Below are 6,659 nucleotides of genomic sequence, written 5' to 3'. Positions count from 1 at the left end.
CTTATATAGTGTGCATGGTTAGGGTGAAACCCTAATAACCCATGTCTTTTCCTTTCCAAGGATCCATGGGTTAAAAGCTCCATGGATCATCCATGGACTTCCACATAAGCCTAGCCCATTAACAAATGAGTATTAGCCTACACTATATAAAACAAATAACCCATAATCTAATTAGTATTCCTTTTAATCTCTAAATTAATTCATAATTAATTTAAGACTAAAACTAATTAAATAACGTAACTTCATATTAATATATTATAACTCATAATATATTAATAAACATATGTGTATAACTCTCATAAAATTATCCATAATAGTTTGGATGAGATGCAACCCAAATGGACCATGCCGGGCGGGTCAAGTATATACCAAATAAGTTATGGACTTAGACACCTTATCCAACAGACTCCCACTTGGATAAGTCTAATAACTGTATTTGCCTATAACTTTAGGAACCAACCAGCAATCGTAGCTCTCGAAAACTCCCTCGAACTATGAATACTCTGTTGAACTATGAAGCGCCATTTTAGATAAGTTATCACATAATCCTCTGTTCTCATGATATCAGCCGGACAAACACATGGAACTATGTCTTGCGTATTGTCTAGCAGTTTTTTCTCAATTTTCTGATTTGTTTGACGACGAACTTCACTGAACACATCGGTTTAGTTCTGACCAGGCTTGGTACATGGGTCAACACAAAATCATCGAGGGGCCCAGATATCGCTTCTATTTCTAGAAGGAACAGATAAACTTCGACTGATATGCTTGTTCTACTACTTATTGAATTGTACACAAAGGCACGTTTTATAACATCAAGTTACTGATGCGTTTACGTGCAATCAATGCACAATCAACTCATAGGTAACAACTCATATCTCTAGGTTTGAAGATTTATATGATGTTATCGTCTCACGATCACTCGAGATAAATTCCATGAAGTGATACAAGTTAGCGTGGGTTTATACCAATACTCATAACTTATGAGTACTCATGAATGTTGCAGCAACCATTGCCATGTCTAAACACCTTTAAGGCATCTACAAACCCAATTCATGACAATCTTGATTCATACCTACTTCCGACGTATGATCGATTGTGGAGGTTTGAATAAATTAATTATTCTGGAAGTCAAAACATGCAAAACTGAAACAATAGTAAATAATTGACAATGATAGTAACACTTTACTCATAAATAAATCACAAATTTTATTCATCATCAAACGTCGATTACATTTTACAAGTTTCAGGAAAACTATCTAATCTGTAAAACTAATATCGTCCCTCAGCCCGATGCGTCTCGCATGCTGAAAATGCTCAACCCTTGTCATTCCCTTCGTAAGGGGATCTGCAGGATTCTCATCCGACGATATCCTCCTTGTCACAAGGAGTCCTTCTTCAATCTTGTGTCTTATGAAGTGATATTTTCTGTCAATGTGTCGGGATCTGCCATGATCTCTGGGTTCCTTGGCTAAGATAACCGCACCATTGTTGTCACAGAAAATCTCTATAGGTTCCTTAATAGCTGGTACAACTCCAAGGTCTCCGATGAATTTCTTTAGCCATATCGCCTCCTTCGCTGCTTCACTCGCTGCTATATACTCTGATTCACAAGTCGAATCAGCCACCGTCTCCTGCTTGGAACTCTTCCAAGAATTTGCCCCTCCATTTAAGGTAAAGATCCAGCCCAACTGAGAGCGGAAATTATCCCTATCAGTCTTAAAACCAGCATCACTATACCCTAATACTCTCAAGTCATCACTGCCACCAAGGGTAAGGACCCAATCCTTAGTCCTCCGCAGGTACTTGAAAATGTTCTTTACCGCTGTCCAATGAGCCTTGCCAGGGTTCCCTTGATACCTGCTGACCATGCTCAAAGCAAATGCCACATCAGGACGGGTACAAGTCATAGCATACATGATCGAGCCAACTGCGGAAGCATACGGTAATTGGCTCATCTCAGCTATCTCTGCCTCTGTACTCGGACTCTGAGTCTTACTCAGTTTGGTATTGCTTTGGATCGGTAAATCTCCTTTATTGGAATTCTCCATGTTGAACTTTTTCAACACCTTATCCAAGTAGATACTCTGACTAAGTCCAATTAGTCTTCTACTCCTTTCTCTTAATATCCTTATCCCTAGGATATAGGTAGCCTCCCCTAGGTCCTTCATAGCAAAGCACTTCCCAAGCCAGGACTTAACCTCCTGTAAGGTTGGGATGTCATTTCCTATGAGTAGTATGTCATCCACATACAGTACCAAGAAGCTAACTATACTCCCACTAGCTTTGACATACATGCAAGACTCATCTTCGCTTCTCGAGAAGCCAAACTCTTTTACCTTCTCAGCAAAACAAAGATTCCAGCTACGAGATGCTTGTTTTAATCCATAAATGGATTTCTCAAGCTTTCATACTCTATTAGGGTACTCTGCACTGACAAAACCCTCTGGCTGATTCATGTACACATCCTCAGCCAACTTTCCATTAAGGAAAGCGGTTTTGACATCCATTTTCCATATTTCATAATCATGAAATGCTGCAATGGCTAACATAACCCTAATAGACTTAATCTTTGCTACCGGCGAGAAGGTTTCATCATAATCAATACCTTGAGTTTGAGTAAAACCCTTCGCAACCAGTCGAGCCTTATAAGTATGCACTTTTCCTTCCATGTCTGTCTTCTTCTTGAAGATCCATTTGCACCCGACTGTTTTACGGCCTGGTACATTGTCAACCAAGTTCCAAACTTGATTGTCATACATGGACTGTATCTCGCTGTCCATAGCCTCCTTCCATTTAGCAGACTCCGGGCCTGCCATGGCTTCCTTAACACTGCTGGGTTCATCTAAATTTACCAGTGTACTATCACTAATAAACGTATCACCTTCTGTAGTAATATGAAAACCATAATAAAACGAAGGTGTGTTCCTAACCCGTGTAGAACGCCTTGGAGGTACAGACTCGTCAGCTGGATCAATAGGAGTTTCCTCCTCAGGTTGATTGCTAGTGTATGAGGTTCCTTCACCAATTGATTCATGAATTTGTTCAAGATCAATCTGCCTCCCACTGTCTCCTTGGCTTATAAATTCTTTCTCGTGAAAGATCCCTCTTCGTGCTACAAAGACCACATTCTCACTGGGTCTGTAGAAGAGGTAACCAAAGGATTTCTGTGGGTAGCCGATGAAAATACACTTTTCACTTTGGGGTTCAAGCTTATCATGAGTTTCACGCCTCACGAAAGCCTCGCAACCCCAAATTTTGATGTGGTCCAAATTGGGAACCTTCCCAGTCCACATCTCATGAGGTGTTTTGGTAACCTTCTTTGTAGGGACTAGATTAAGGATATGGGCGGCAGTCTCTAAGGCATACCCCCAAAAAGAGATTGGTAACGAAACTCGACTCATCATAGAGCGAACCATGTCCAACAAGGTTCGATTACGCCTCTCAGCTACACCATTCAACTGTGGTGTCCTGGGAGGAGTCAATTGTGAGACAATCCCACACTCCTTAAGATAGTCAAGGAACTCAGTACTAAGATACTCACCACCTCGATCGGATCAAAGCATCTTAATGTTCCTGCCCAATTGAATTTCTACTTCCTGTTTGAATTCCTTAAACCTTTCAAAGGTTTCTGACTTATGTTTGATTAAGTAGACATACCCATATCTACTAAAATCATCAATAAAAGTCACATAATACCGATTAGCATCCCTTGTGGCGGTTTTGAATGGCCCACATACATCAATATGTATTAGGTCCAACAAACCCTCACCCCTCTCACAAGTTCCAGTGAAGGGTGATTTTGTCATTTTTCCATGTAGACAAGATTCACAACTATCATCCGATTTAAGGTCAAACGATTCCAAGACTCCACTCTTTTGTAGTTGGCCTATGCGTTTCTTGTTTACATGTCCAAGACGACAATGCCACAATGATGCTTTATCTAGGCTAGTAGAAGAATCAATATACAACACATTATTTCCTAAGTTGTCTACAATCGACACAGTTTCATACACACCATCACAAGGTAATGCTTTAAAATAAAACACATTTTTAAAGAAAGCATTAATACCACCACATTCATTATCAAACGAAAAGGTAAAACCTTGTTTGTACAAAGCATGAAAAGAAATAATATTCCTCGCCATTTCAGACGAGTACACACATTTATTCAAATCTAATTTTAACCCATTATTAAGCAACAAAGTATAAACTCCAATCTTGGAAACAGGTGAAGCCTTCATATTCCCCATGATTAAGTTTATCTTTCCGTGCTCCAGATTCTCACTTCTTCTTAGGCCCTGCAAATCAGAACATATGTGAATACCACATCCTGTATCAAGCACCCAAGAGTCATAATATGTTGTGTAATTAGACAATATAGTGTAAATACCTGCATGGGTGGGTTTCACTTTCCCATCCTTTAGATCCTGCAAGTACGTAGGGCAGTTTCACTTCCAGTGTGCCTTTTCATGGCAATAAAAGCATTCAGCATCCTTGGGAATGGCAGAAGGAGTGGCAGAACTGCTCTTGGTCTTTGATGAGGAGCCTTCAAGAGACTTTCCCTTGGTACCCTTCGAAGGGTGCTTCCTCTTCTTCCCTTTGCCTTGCTCAATAGCTAAAACAGGGGTAGATGTTGGAGTAGGAGTAGTAGAGGTAACAACCGCCTTACCCTTAAGACCGGATTCCGCGGTCTTCAAGAGTCCTTGAAGCTTGCTGAGGGTAACTTCCTCCTTGTTCATATGATACGTCATTCGAAAATGATCATAACAAGAAGGCAAGGAGTGCAAAATGATGTCAATTGCCAACTCCTCGGGGATGTTAACATTCAGCTTCAGCAAACGGTCCACATACCTTTGCATCTTTTGCATGTGGCCCGTGATGGATTCACCGTCCTTCATGCGGGTAGTTATTATGGAGGAGATTATTTCATACCGCTCCTGACGAGCACTCTGATGGTACCTTTCCATTAGGTCTTGGTGCATCTCAAAAGGATAGAAATCTTCATATGACTTTTGGAGCTCGGCTGTCATCGTGGCCATCATGATACATGCCACCGTAGTAGCATCTCTCTCATGAGTCCTGAATTCAGCGATCTCCTCAGGAGTAGCAGTAGACTCATCAAGTTCTTTTAACTCCTTATCGAGGACATATTCCTTGTCCTCATAACGAGTAACCATCCTGATGTTCCTAATCCAATCCATGAAGTTGGAACCATCAAAGATGACCCTCCCACAAAGATTCATGAGAGAGAAAGAACCAGTTGGGTTAGAGCCTGAATCATTAGTGTTGGAAGACATCTGAAAAGAGAGTAAGTTTAGAGTAGATATATATAGGATCCTTAATAAGACACCCAAATGTAATATTAAGGCTAGGATCCAATCACAATATATTACACTTAGAAGAGGGATGTCGTAATCTAAGTAATAATATATTTGAAAGGTAGGTGAATGACGATTCACCAATTTCCACCATGAAAACGAAATGATTTATTAGGTTTAATTGGATTTGAAATTCCTAGATTCTTTTGAGATTCATTGAACTTTTCAATGGCATGTTTCAATCTCGATTGTGCCCTTCAAGTTTTGTGACTGGGATGCCGAGGATCACAAAACAAGGTGTGAATAACCATGCTAATTCACTTGGTACCCTTAATATTATCACCTAATCAATGTGCCGGTTAACCACACACGCTCCATTGATCTATGACAAACATTAAGTCACCCTTCGTGATCCTTACTAGTCCTAGTTAGTGTGCCGGTTAACCACACACGCTCCACCAACGACTTGGTAAGGTACAAAGTGTGAATTCCATGGACTAGCACCATGTTCACATTTTTCCTAAAATAACTAAGATTGAGAATTAAAAGAGTTTAGTTATTTTATAATATTCATTATACTTTTAATGAGGATTTAAAGTCATTGTTCTACCCGTTCGACTAATGACCCTCCACCGATCAAGCAAGCGGTGGGTGAGAGTATACACCCATTAAGTCGCCATTTTATAGGCAACAACCTTATACCCACCTTATAGACCGGCTTCGTGAATGAGGCCTACTAACGGTAAAACGACTTATTCTTATACATATATATATATATATATATAATAATTAACCATTAATGTTATAAATAGTATAAGGGTTGAATTTTAACTATTAAAACTCTAAGGGTTGGAATTAAAGTTTATTAAAGTGTGAAACTTTACAAATTCCAAAACTTGAGGGCAAGTTTTGTAACTTTGCAAAACTCTTCATTTCATAACTTATGAATTAAAGGTTCATAAAAATGAAGACTCTTCATTTTCATGTAACTTATGTGTTTTAAGTGTGTGTTAAATAAGAGTGACCTTTGGAAATCCATAACTTGAGGGCAAATTATGAACTCCATTAAAACACATAAATGATAAAGAATTAATCCTAAACAATTCAGCAAATAATTCCTATCATTTTCTAAATTCATAAGAACATGAACATGATCATCAAAAATTCAAGAATTATATGAACACAGAAAATCATGGAATTTTGATATAGGCTATTGCAAATGGATTAGAACAACCATTACACCAACTAAAATAAGTTTTATAACACCAAAACAATTTAGGGTAATGTTTCTAGTCCATTTCCAGCAGCAAAAGTCGAAAAACTGCATTCTTTCGATCC

Source organism: Lactuca saligna, chromosome 1, assembly GCF_052625555.1.
Source record: "Lactuca saligna cultivar CGN05327 chromosome 1, ASM5262555v1, whole genome shotgun sequence".
Lineage (NCBI taxonomy): Eukaryota > Viridiplantae > Streptophyta > Magnoliopsida > Asterales > Asteraceae > Lactuca > Lactuca saligna.
This window is presented reverse-complemented; position numbering follows the sequence as displayed.